At 51.3% G+C, this 13,252-nt stretch overlaps 1 long non-coding RNA gene across 1 annotated transcript; it reads right to left on the reverse strand.

Annotated features, from left to right (window-relative positions):
- Positions 1-242: 242 nt before the first annotated feature.
- On the reverse strand, positions 243-1,691 carry LOC125107124 (uncharacterized). The gene is made up of 3 exons (XR_007129465.1): positions 1,531-1,691; positions 1,039-1,278; positions 243-843 (listed from the first exon to the last, which is right to left on the reverse strand). It is a non-coding gene; the product is annotated as an uncharacterized LOC125107124 (long non-coding RNA).
- Between the last annotated feature and the right edge of the window lie 11,561 nt (positions 1,692-13,252).

Here is a 13,252-nt window from a genome sequence, read left to right on the forward strand (position 1 = left end):
GTGGGGTTATGGGAGATGCCGAGCTTCGAGAGAGCAAGGGGTGCAAGGTGAACGGAATGGTTCCTTCATCTGTCGGACTATTAGAGAAAGCGCTGTCGTAATATGATTTTCCAGGCAGTTGGATCAATGATGTCAACTGTCACCGCAAGTTTGGAACCGTAACTCTTATTCGGGCATCCCGAATTAATGCACGGGGCCAACAGTCACATCCCCGCTAAGGGACTCTATGGAAATGCCCAAAGTGACCCAGAGGAAGTTATTTGCCACACCCTTCCCGAAGACAACAGCCATCGTCCACCTTCTCTGACTTAGAATCTCACTTTTTCTAAGTGTCACCGCAGCATCAAAAATTTACTTAATGCAACGAGAGGCCTGCACTGCGGTCATCTGAGAAATGCTCTTTGGTGTGTGCTGTCACCGGGGATGGGAGATCTAGAGGAAGGCTGGAAGGAAGTCCGAGCTTCAGAACGCACAGCACGGAGCAGGCCAGCCCAGGATGGGGTCGTCTTTGTCTGACTCTCCCCTCATGCCCAGCCGCACATCCCTCAGCTCAAACCAATCTCCTTCCCTCCACGTTGCTCCTCCAAACCTTCCTGACTTGGGCCACAGAAGGCCGTCCCCACGAGCACCTGATGGTCACCTCACTCACGTAAGGGCTTGGGATGGAAGATGGACATAGGTCTCCGTTTGCCACAGGACAGGTGTGAGCACCCCGAAGGTCTCCTGGCCCCTGCATTCTGTGGCCTTTCTGTCTCAGCCGTGATCGCTCCCTCTGCTCTGTGTCCAAGTCCCAGCAGTGGACCCCGGAGCGGGGTCCAGACATGCTCTCTGCAGGTCAGACGGCTAGGGAGACTCATGCACGCACCCCTTTATTCCCTCCATCTGACCTCATCGGCTCTCGCGCCCCTGTTCCAGCAGATAGGGGACAAGGGGGAGGAAGGAGCTTGGCAACGGGAGACGTCTGTTTCTCCGGGGGTACCATGTGTCTCTTGGTTAACCCAGTTTCTGTGGAGTTAATTAGAAACCCAGATCTCTCACTAAGGCTGTTTCCTTGATTTGCCTCTTGTGTCTGCCCCTACAGCGTCTCCCCATGATGAGGGAGCAGGTGCTGTGGGTGCTGCTGGGGTCCTGGGTGCCTCCTCGTGGGTCAGGGGATGTTTTCTGCCCCAGCACAGCCACTGCCTAAGATTGTCACCCTGGTTTCCCTGGCGTGGACTTAGGTCTTTGTCATCCCACCTGCTGGAGTGGCCACAGCTGTTACCACCTTGAGCTGTGGTCCTGAAAAGGATAATGCAGAGGAGAAGCCCGACTCGATCTCCCTGCATACAGACCAGCCAAGGTCAGGCTCTGACCCCCATGAGGCCCCGGGTCAGGCGTCTGCCCTGCAGTCCGTGGCTGTGTGCTCACTGTGCCCCTCCCCTTGGCTGGTGACCAGCTAGTACAGTTGGCTCCCTCTCCCCACCCCCAGGATTGGAGAGATGCTGGGCATGCTGTTTACCCTCCGGGGTCCTGGGTGGCCGCCTACCGTACCTGCACCCCAGCTCCATCGGCTGTAGAATCAAGACAGGGCCGACGTCCGTCTTGCAGGGTCGTGCTGACGATCACAGGAGCGGGGCCTGAAAAGTGCCGAGAGCAGTGTTGACCCATAGCGAACCCTCGGCCAGGCATCCTCCTCGAGACAGTGGTCGCCTCTGGGGGGACAGAAGGAAACCACACATAGCAGAGTGGGGATAAACACACACACACAGACTCAGGAGCGGAGCTGTGTCCCCCCTCCCGGGATTCACATGCTCAAGTCCTGGCTCCCAGTTTCTCAATTTAATTGGAAGGAAGGGTGTGGTAGATGCTGTGAGTTAAGCTGGGATCATACTAGAGAGGGTTGGGCTCTAATCCAAAAGGACTGGTAAGGGGAAATTTGGACGCAGAGACACTGGACCAGGGAAGACACCGTGTGGAAGTGAAGGCAAAGATTGGAGGGATGCAGTAGGAATGAAGGAACGTCCTCAGCTTCCAGCAAATCACCAGGAGCCAGGAGAGAGGCCGGGAGCAGGGAGAGAGGCCGGGAGCACCCTGTCCCCCTGAGCCTCAAGGAGAACCAGCCCTGCCAGCCCTTTGATCTCCTACTTCCAGCCTCCAGAACCGGGAGAGAACACTTTTCTGTTGGTGAAGCCCTCGGTGTGCCCTGCCGTGTGACAGCAGCCGTAGGAAAGACATACACAGTCGCTCTGACTTCACCAGCACCTGTGGGCTTCTCGATCCATGCTCCCCAACGGATCCTCCTGTGAGCTTCTGGTTGTGGGGTCGCTGCCTACGGAGACACAACCTCTTGGCTCCTGCTGATCTCGAGTCCCAACGCAGCGTTCGGGACTTGTAGTCATGGCGCACGCCGTCACCAGCTGACTCCACGCTCATGCTCGGCCCAGGATCAAGGGTCTGGGAGGTGATGCAAAGCAAGCCCCTGTCGTGCAGGGCTTCCAGGCTGCCTTCAAGCTGGACTCCACGTCTCCCTCAGTGAACAAACTTTCCCAGACGGTGGCCTGGTGCCCGCCCATCCCTACTCTCACTGGGGCCTCCTTGGGTCTCACTCCATGGTCACCTCTCCCCCTGGACCCTCAGGCAGGGGATGGCAGCCTCTGTCACTCAGACCACTGTCCCCCACACCCTGCCTCCGACAGAAGATGGACTCAGAGAAGGGGTCCAGGAAATGTCCAGCACCTGGACCAAAGTTTCCGCTGGAAGTCTCATGTCTTGACTAATGAATACTCTAGTTTGAAAAACAATCCTGAAGACTGGCTGCACATCAAAATGACGGGTGGTTATAGGCACTCAATGGACATTTGCTGCATTTAATGGGATTGAATTTCCGAGGAGCTGAACATTTCCTCTATCAAATATCTAATACACCCTGATCGTGCATGGTACGGTGTAGCAGCCAGCTCTGGGGCGCGCGGCCAAAGACAGAGGACGTTTGTGTCATGGACAGAGACAACTGGGACCAGGCCTTCCCGAGAAGACACTCGGGTGTTCCCGTTAGTGTGGCACGGCGGTGAAGGGTCTCGCTGGGCACTCATAGTGCCGGGTCTTCAAGCGGACTTAACGCGTGTTGACAGACGGCTCCACAGTGGCCGTGAGGTCCCGCTGGGTTTCCTCCCTCCCTGGCACAGCCAGGGCTCTGGGCGGAAAGGACCAGAGATGAAGGCAGTGACTCCCCGACTGTCCTAGATGCCTCCTGAGGTCAAGCCAAGGTCGCATCAAGACGCTGGCATCTGCTTTTCTTCAACCGCTTCTCACCTGGGAGGGAGTGCCCGGAAGTGTAGAGGCTTTTCCTTTGGACAGGGGGCCCATATGTGGTCCCCTCTAGGCTTTCCTCTAGGAGGAAAACCATCCGGGCTCTTCCGAGCTCCCGTCTGCACTCAGGTGGCTTTTCTGGAAGTCGCCGCTGCAGCTGATGGCTGAGATCAGTCAACAGGGAGCAAGGCAGTTGTGGGTCCAGGGTGGCGCACGTCTGCGGACGGTCTGCTCCATCTGTAAGCACCAGGTCGCCAGGTAAAATACGAGAAGCCCGGTTACACTTGAGCTTCAGAGAAGCAGCAAATAATTTCCTACTGTAAGTATATTCCAAAGATCGTATTCTTACTTTGCTAATTCTCGGAACCCTAAGAGGCAAACTGTGCCACATGGAGCAGAACGGTGCCTTCGGTCGACCACTCTGTACCCGTGGCTAGGCGTGGCTAGACCCTCCTCCACGCCCTGCACAGGGGGTTCTCCACCCGTCCTTCTAGCGCGCAAGAGGGACACGAGCTCTCTGAGTGCTCCTGCGAGAATCGGTACGAGGAGGTTATGCTGCGTCCACACGCTGGTCTGTGTGTGCGTTCCCTGTCTCCCTGCCTCCCTCGTCCCGTCCTTCCTCCGGTCTTTCCGTACTGGCCACCAACCAAGGGGTGGGCGCCGTTGCAGGAGCGGAGCAACACTCGCTTCTCGCTGGGCGACCGGCCTGCCGCAGCTCCACGCCAGCAGAAATCGTGCGAAGTAACGGTCCAGCGGCGGGTGTGGCCGCCCAGAGCTTTTCCTGGGTGCTGGCGACTCCCAGACGCCCTCACTCTGGAGCGTTTCCTTCCAGATGGGAGAACCCGTGCAGCCTCCCTTCTCGTCCCCCGCGACGTCGCACAGAGTCCTGCCAGAGCCCGCCCACACGGACCACGAAATGCCATGACCTTGGCCTCGGTGGGGGGGTGAACTCTGGAGTGCAAATGCCTTACCTGTGGGGGCGTGTTCCTGGCCAGCTCTCCGCCGTGCCCCATCCTACTTTCTGAACCCCTCATCCTGCTCCCCCAGCCCCGTCATCCTGCTCCGTGCTCCCCATCTTGCTCCCCGGGCCCCGATCTGCTCCCCGAGCCCCTTCAAAAACAAGCCCTTCTCAACAGATCTCTTGAAGGAGAAGCACCAGGCTCCGCTAGGGGACAAGCCCCTAAGACCATCCTTCATTTTCTTGATTTCGAAGCAGCGTGACCTATTTGATCCTATTTGCATCCGAAAGGGGGGTGAGAGAGAGTGCACCCCATTACCCGGGGAAGAAAACCGACCTCAAACACGTTGAGGACTGTGTGTGAGGGCGTCAGCAGGCCGCCTGACTCCGGAACAAGATACAATGTCTTAATCCAGAACAATGTTTCTCCCTGGGTGAGACACTCCCCGCCGTGGCAGTGGGACCCGCGTCTCCGGCAGCCCTCCCTGAGCGCCGCGTAAGAATCCTGGTTGATTTGCAGCCAGTGCCTCCGAGCAAAGAGCTTCCCCCCTGCCGCCCGCCACAGAGCCAGACAGTGGGCTCTCAGGAAGGGAGCCGTGCCGGGCGGGTCTGCACTCTTCCGATGCGATGGAGACACAGACGTTCTATCTCAAACCATGCTCCAAAAGACTAAGAGAAAAGATCTGCTTTTCTCCAGGGGGCAAAGGCAGAGAGCTGAGAGGCGGGGTGAGGCACAGGATAGGGGAGGGCGGGCAGCATGTAAGCCTGAGACTGGGTCCTGGGAGGAGAGGAACCGACGCACCCATTCAGTGTCCATCGGCCTGCCTGGGGTTCGACAGGGGAGCTGTCTGTTCAAGGAAGGGAAGGTCAGACCGAGGAGGGGACGGTCAGACCGCATGTGGCCGAGCGCTGTATCAGGGGGCGGACCCCGGGCTGTGCAGGGCTGCGAGAGGGGAAAGGATTCCGAGAGGTTCGGTGAACCTCCACAGGAGCCCAGGGCCCAGGTGAACGGCAGCCGTGTCTCTGGTCTCTCCTTGCGGGCGGCCCAGTGTTCGGGACAGTCCCCGTCCCAGAGTTCCTTCAGTCCGTGCGGCTCTGCGAATGGCGACAGGGATTCCTCCAGTGCGGGTCCGGCCGGGGGCCCAGGCCCACCAGCCCACGTGCAGCATCTCCCTGTCCCGACCGCTCTGCAGGCGGCAGCACTGGGTTAACTCACCTGCTGAGACCTGCTATGGGGTCGACCCTGGGGCAGGCCCACCTCTCCCACACCTCGGCTCCTGGAGCCCGTGAGCCTGGCAGTCATCCACCACCGACCCTCTGCTGCCCGTGGCCAGGGGTGTGGACTCTGACCCCTAAGAGCCTCCCTCTGCACCTCACGGCCCCTACGGGCCACACTCCATGCCTCACCCAACACCGCTGGGACAGAGCTCTTGCACTGTGAGCCCCTAGGCAGTGTGGGGGGCTCCCCCAAACACCGTGCAGAGACACCCGACTCAACCGTGATGAGGCCTCCACTGGGGCCAGGCAGCATCCCTAAAGGAGACAAAATGGACCTTGTCCCAACCCACACGGTCAAACCTTGTCCCCTACCCTCCCAGCCTGCCTCCGGAATTCCTGATTCCCCCATAACCGCCCCCCCACCAAGTCCCTTTCTTTTCTCCCCTTTCCATGCCCCATGGCCCTCTTCCGTTCCCACTCCGTTCTCCCACTGGAACCTCAGTCCCTCTGTCAGCCCAGCACGAACCCGAGCCTCTCTCCGAGGCAGTGACACCGGAAAAGCTGTCTTGTGGCCCTTCACCACTGCCCGGTGTGGTTTTTCTCCAACAGCTAGGTGTCCCTGTGTTGGCGAAGCCACCTCAGACATCCACGGGGCCCCCAAAGTCCCTCCCTCGGGCACATCCAGCCACACCAGCGGGAACACTCACCGGGCTTCCCTGCAGGTGCCCTGTGAGCAGCCCTGGGACGCTCTCCCAGGACGCAGAGCCAGGGCACCCCTTCTACCTCGAACCCAAGTATAGGCAAGTCCGTCTGACCCGTCTCCAAGCTGCTCGTAGGATGTGAGTAACGACCGTCAGGGGCCGAGTGGGATTGGCTCTCACGGGATGCAGACTTTGCCTAACGACCGTCCCCACATGACACTGAGTCTGTTTGCTTAGTTAGCTGGTTGGCCGATTAGTTAGTTAAGGGAGGTGAGACGCTGGGGGCAGAGTGCAGTGGGGGGGTGTCTTCGGAATCCCGTCTGGGGAGTGGGGGTTTCTAGGGGCCACGCCTGTGTTGGATGCTTTCCCTGCTCCCTCCAGGGAAACCTCACACCTGAGCCTCCTGCACGGGGCTGTCTCCCAGAACGCACTGCAGACCTGCCCCACGGGCCCGGGAAGACTCCCGCCCTGGCTGGCAGGCAGAGCTAACCTGCAAGACGGTGCCACTCGCCTGGGCGTCCCGTGCTCATCTCTGGGTGCACTACCTGGTCTCCTGGGCTCCCTAATGCAGTGTTGGAGGCAGATGTCAGACAGCTGTGATCAACGCCTCTTCCCTCCATTGTTTGCCTAATTTCATTTCAGAAAATCGCTGATGGGGAGAGAGACGCAGAGCAGAGACTAATTCCGAGCTCATTCTTTCAAACAGTCATGATTGGCTAAGCACAGTGTGGTGGTGCCTTTTATTTAATTTCCAAGTTTGCGTTAAACCCAAGAGCTGCGGTTGGCAGCTGTTCCCCCAGGTCTCCAACAGGCACCGGGCAGCGGAGTTAGGAAACTCAGTGGACGTGGACACGGCTCCCTGTGGTCGGCTGTCTGGAAGGGCTTGGAGAAGTCCATCAGTCACCTCCCGAGGCGCCCAGATGTCTCTGACTCCCTCACGTCTGAAACCCCCCACCTCCTGCAGAGCACTGGGGTGCTGATGCCGCCCGGTGTTGCAGGACAGACAGCGCTAGATGGAAGGAAGTGTGCCTCAGGGTCCTCTGTGACACTGGGCTCACAGGGCTTGCCTGGTCAGAGGGGGACCTCCCACGGTCGCAGACACCGTAGTAAACGGGAGACCAGGTCTACCAAGCAAATCTCATTTTCTGTGGCTGTAAGTGCTTTAAAGAAGATTAACAGTGTGCTGACAGACATTGGCACGGCAGGGGAGGACAGTCAGTGGCCGTGCAGAGAAAGCCTCTCTGGGAAGATGAGCTCCAGGCAAGGAGCAGAAGTGGCTTGTCGCAGGTGTCAGCCTGGCCAGCTCTCCGGTTCTGCTTCTTCCATCAGGCCCTAACCTGGACGTCCCCACGTCGGTGTTCTGTGGACGTGCTGAGTACCTGCCGTCAGCTGACTCTCAGTGAAGCGGGTTACTTTAGGTATGTCTGTGGGCCACCCCATCAGCTGGAGGGTTGATCCTGGATTTCCCCACGAAAGGGGACATCACGCCTCAAAACTGTGGCCTTGGTTTCCGCCTGAACCCATAGCCTGTGAGTGCCGTCCTGGCAATGCCTCGCTTTTAATTCTTTTTACTTATACTTCTATTATTTCTGTGTTTATTTTATTTCTATTTTATTTTATAATAAGTGTGTGCACGACGCACACACGTCCTCTCCTCGTGGTTCCATTTCTCTGATGAACCACGACTGATTTTCATGGAGAGACTGCATCTCCGCGGGGTTTTGTTCCAGGCACGGTTTGGGTAACCCGGGTTCACCTGGGGTCTCAGCTGCTCAGATAGATGCACTCCAGTTTTCTCCTCCACTCTGGCCCTCTCTCCCGACACTACAGCCCTGTAGTCCGCGAGCTGGCTGGACGCGACAGTGTGGGCGCTTCTGGGTGTCTTGGCCTTGCCGTGTTGTCCACGAGACAAGGAAACATTCCCCTGCTGGGACTTTCTCCTGTGGTCTTCCTCTCTTGTCTTCTTTTTAACTCATGTCTCACACACACACACACACACACACACACACACACACACGCAGGAAATCACACAGATCGTAAGCATACAAGTGCTGACTTCAACAAATTTTCACAAAATCCATCCTCCGCTCTGATCCAGGCCGTCACGTCCCCAGGGCCCCAGATACCCATGCCTTGTCCAGCCACGACCACGACCACCCTCCTCTTTACAAAGTCACCACCTTCTGACCACTAGCCCCTGTGGTCAGCTTTCGTCGGCTGTGAATTTATAGAAGTTGGATCATACGGTCAGTTTTCCTCTACGTCTGTCTTCCGTCCCGTGTTATGTCGTGGGAGCCTCCCCTGTGGTTTTGCAGATTCCCGGCACAGTCAAATTCTTACGGCAGAGCGCATGATTTAGGTAAACATTCCACCGCTGGTGGACGGTGGGGCTGTCTCCGGGCTAGGGCCGTCACCCGTGATGCCGGGCGTCTCTTCTACACGTGCCTTTGGTGCAGAGTGTACGGGGCTCTGTAGGGTATAGTGTTGGCATTACCGAGGGCAACGGTTGGATTCACCATCGGCAGGTGTCCATCCACTGTAGCCGAGCTGTGAGATCTAACACCCGTGCCGGCTCTCCTTGCCAACACTTGGTGATGTCTGACCGTGGAGGTTCCTCCCTTCGGGGTCTTGGCAGTGGTGTCACACTGTGGTCTGCAGTGGCCCCTTCTTGATGACTGATGAGTGTGGACTCTGTTCCACAGGCGGCCCATCTTCAGGACCTGGTCTTTGTGCTGCATCCGTTCAGCCCCTCCACTGCGTTCCTGCAGAGCGGGTCTGGTTCCTCCTTGCTGGTTCCGGCGTCCTTGGCCACCGGTACTGTGACATCTGCTCGCATTCAGGAGTTTGCCTGTTTGCTCTTTTTAGTCTCTCCACGAGCACACGTTCCTCATTCTGATGTGGAAATCCATCGCTCTTCTGCGCAGTTAGTCCATTTTGCGTCTGGCCCGAGGACTCTCTGCCAACGGCACGTCACTAAGATACTCTCCTAACGCGTCCGTTTTCCACATTCAGATTTACAGCGCTTCTGGAAATCAATTTTGTGTGTGATGGGAAGAGGACAAGATTTATTTTTTCCATATGCATATCCAATGGACTCAACATCATTTATCGAGCGGACGTTCCCCCACTGGTCCGGACCACCACTATTGTAAATTACTCGTCTGTAGGACGGGTATCTGTTTCTGGACTCCCTTCCCTCCGACTGGTCTCCTTGTCTGCCCTTGCCTTTCAACACTAACTTAATCACCAGAGCTTTACAATAAATCTTGATTTCTGGTGCGGTAATTCCTCCCACTACATCCTTTTCTAAGATTGTCTTAGCTATTCTCAGTCCTTTCCATTTCCATATATGTTTTAGAATCAGTTCAGAAAGATTTTTAGAATCACTCTTTCCAAAGACATGTTGGCCAAGATTTTAAGATTATATTAAACCTATAGATCAAATTGGAAAGTACTGATATTTAACCATGGGGTACTTCAATCCATTATTTTGATTAATTTCTACAAGGAATATTTTGTCATTTTCTGTGTAGAGATCTTCCCACATAATTAGTTACTTTTGGGAATTGAGAATCATCCAATCATGGTTAATGGTATCTTTTTCAATTCTATTTTTCCATCTATTTTTCAATTTTTATGTTTCGTTGTAGTTAGAAGGAAAATTGAGCTTTGTACGTGGGCCTTACATTTTGTTAAGTTTATTTATTAGTCATCCTGGTTTAGAAACGTTAGAAATAGAAACGTTAGAATGCATTATGTACAAAACGTGTTGTCTGAGGATATTTAACCCAGTCTTGCAGCTGTAATTTCTTTTTCTTGCTTTGTTGCAGTGGCTACAACTTCCTTGCATTTCAAAATGGAAGTGATGGTAGTTTGTTTTGTCCCCAACATCGGGTAAAGATCATCCACGCTTTGTCACTGTGGGTTTTTTGATGGTTTTTGTTAAGAAGAAAGTTCCCTTGAATACCAAGTGTACTAAGATTATTAATTTTATAACCATGAATAGGAGTTGTATTTTATCCAATGTCTTTTATCTATCTAATGAGACTATCCTACAATTTCTCTTCTTTGGTTCTTAGGGTGACTTACAATGACCTATTTTCCAATGTTACCTTTGAATCTCTTCCACCTGACATTCCTGGAATAAACACCGCTGACCTAGAATACACCGTCTATTGTTCTATGCCATGGATTTGAGTCTCTAATACTTTCTTTCGGGACTTTTGCAACCATGTGCATTAGAGACCTTGGCCTCTATATGAGTTTCCCATTGTCGCTGTAACAAATTTCTAAGAACCTGATGCTTTAAAAAACAGATTTATTAACTGATGGTACTGGGAGGGCAGATGTCTAAACTCAAGCTGTCAGCAAACTGGTTCTCTCTGGAGGCTTCAGAGCAGGATTCATCTCCTCGGTTTTTCAGTTTCTAGAGGACACCTGCCTTCTTTGGCTTCTGGCCCTGTTCCCTCATCTCTCCAACTTCTTGTCTGTCATCACAACTCCTACTACTGATCCATCTTCCTGTCTTTCTCCTGGGACCGCCCTCGTGATTACCTTAAGCCCACCCAGACGATCTGGGAAAATCTCCATGGCTCAGTGCTTAACTTAATCACATCTGCAAAGTCCCTTTTACCATATGAGGTAACATACGCACAGATCCAGGGATTAAGAAGATGGAGATATTCCTGGCAGTGGAGGGGGTATAATTCAGTGAATACACTCCCCATACAACCTTTATCTGTAAAGTTCATGTAAGGTTTTGTTATCAAGATGGCTCTGACCTCATCAAGACCGTTGAGAAACGCTTCCTCTCTTTCTGGAAGAGCACTTGGTGTACAAGAATCTTGTATATTTCATTGTTCAGCTAACGATTAGAAGAAGTCAAAGCTATATAGGCCTGGAGGAACCTTTTTGGCATGGATAAATTTCAGTTATAGATTATCCAACACTTGAACAAATCCAGAACTCTTTGGATTTTTCTCTTTCTGCTTGAATCTGTTTTGGCTGATTACAGTTTTGATACAAAAGTTTACTTCCTTTTCTTTAATTTCTGATTTAGTTTTTATTTCGTACTTGGCTACCATTTTAAGTTTAATTTACCCTGCTTTGCCTCAACTACTTGAAATGGTTATTTAGATTGGTTCCAAACCCGTAACCTTTTTGGAAATACAGATGAAGTCCGCAGATCGGGTACAAGCAGAGCTGTCCTTGTAACCCATGTACCTTTCACTGTGGTTATGAAATCACATGCACGACAAAATATTTCCTAACTTCCCTTTGCAGCTTTTTTTCTTTGATCTATGATTCATTTAGACATGTGTTACTTGGGTTTTTGTGTTTTTTTTCCTATTTGGAAATGATCTACTTATTATTATTCTCTTGTTGTCATTGGCTTCCAGCTCAGCTCTGTTGTGGTCAGAGAATGCCGTAGGCCTGATTTCAATCATTCGATCATTTTCTGAGACTTGCTTTGTGGTTCAAAGTAGGGGTGATTTTAGTAAATGTTCCACATGCAATAAAAATGTAAAATCTACATTTGTTGGATGCACGTACTTCTGCATTTATCAATCCCATTAAATTTATGGATTATATTGTCAAAGTTTTCTCTACAGTAACTGATCATTTTGCCATTTTTGTTTTTAGTTGCAGAGTGAAGTCTGTGAAGATCTCCCATAATGACTGTTTCCTTGTCAATTTGTGGCCTTTGCTCTAGCAGCCGTCCTCATGAGTACTGGGAGGCTATGTTCAGAGGTGACGGTATTTTTAGAATTTTCATCTCCCCAGAGGAGTGACCCTTTAGTGACTATAATTTTTTTTTTCCTACTAGAAGTCCTGTGTGCTTCCAAACTGACTGTGTCTGATACCCCATGGCTACCTCGTTGTGTCATTATTGTAGTTAGCATCATTACGATGATTATTAGCTATATTTGCATGGCACATCTTTATCCATTTTTTAATATCAACTTTCCTGTATCTCTAGTTTTTTTGTCAGAATATATAGTGTATATTTTTCTTTATCATGAAAATCTCTCTGTATTTATCAATATACTTAGTCTATTTATATACGATATAAACGCTGATAGCTTTGTTGGAATTTTCTGTCTTATTATTTCCACAAACCACATCTGATCTGTGTTTCTATTCCCTGTTCTTTTTTTTTTTTAATTTCTTCCAGTTTACTCCAGTATTTTTACTATTCGTTCCCCTTCTCTTCACACTTACTTACTCTTCCTTTTACTACGTGCTCAGTGACTTCCTGTGGCTTAGTATTTGCATTCTTTACATGCCAATTTCCAGGATATTATATCATTTCTTGAACATTGAAAGTGTATAATGCATTACTCTTTCCTTACTTCTACACCATTATTGTCTTTTGTTTGAATTATATATGTATGTGTGTATATATATATATATATATATATATATATATATATATATTTATTATTATGTTACGTTAGTCACCACACAGTGTATCATCAGGTTTTGATGTCATGTTCATGATTCATTGTTGTGTATAAATCCAGTGCTCCACGCCATACGTGCCTTCCTTAATACAATTCTCACAATATCACAATATATAATTATAAGTGCAATTCTACATACGATTTATATATATGTTCAGTTTTTGCATTTCTATGTCTCCACTGCAAGCCACTTTTTCTACCTGACAACTTCTGCGGTGTTCCTAGAGAAAGTTCTACTAGTACAGAATTCAGTAATTATCTAATTTCGTCGTCATTTTACCTTTACCTTTGGAACATGGTCTGTCAGCGCACAGAACTCTGGGATGGGAGCTCTGTCCTTTCAGCCTGTGTGGATGATGTGCCCTTGTCTTTGGGATTCTGGTATTTTAGTTGAGCCCTTTTTCTTATTATTGGTTTTTCAAGGTGATGCATTTTATTTTTTCTGACTATTTTTGAGATTTTTGTCATCAATTTCGGTTTTATAAGTTAAACCCAGATGCATCTCTGTGCATTCGCACACATTTGATGTTGGGGGTTTAATGTAGGAGAAATATTAGGCATTTTTTCTTTTTTCTTTGATTTTCCGGTTACTTACCTATTGTACTTTTTTGTCATGTCTTTGG

The sequence above is a fragment of the Lutra lutra genome, chromosome 8, assembly GCF_902655055.1.
Source record: "Lutra lutra chromosome 8, mLutLut1.2, whole genome shotgun sequence".
Taxonomy (NCBI): domain Eukaryota; kingdom Metazoa; phylum Chordata; class Mammalia; order Carnivora; family Mustelidae; genus Lutra; species Lutra lutra.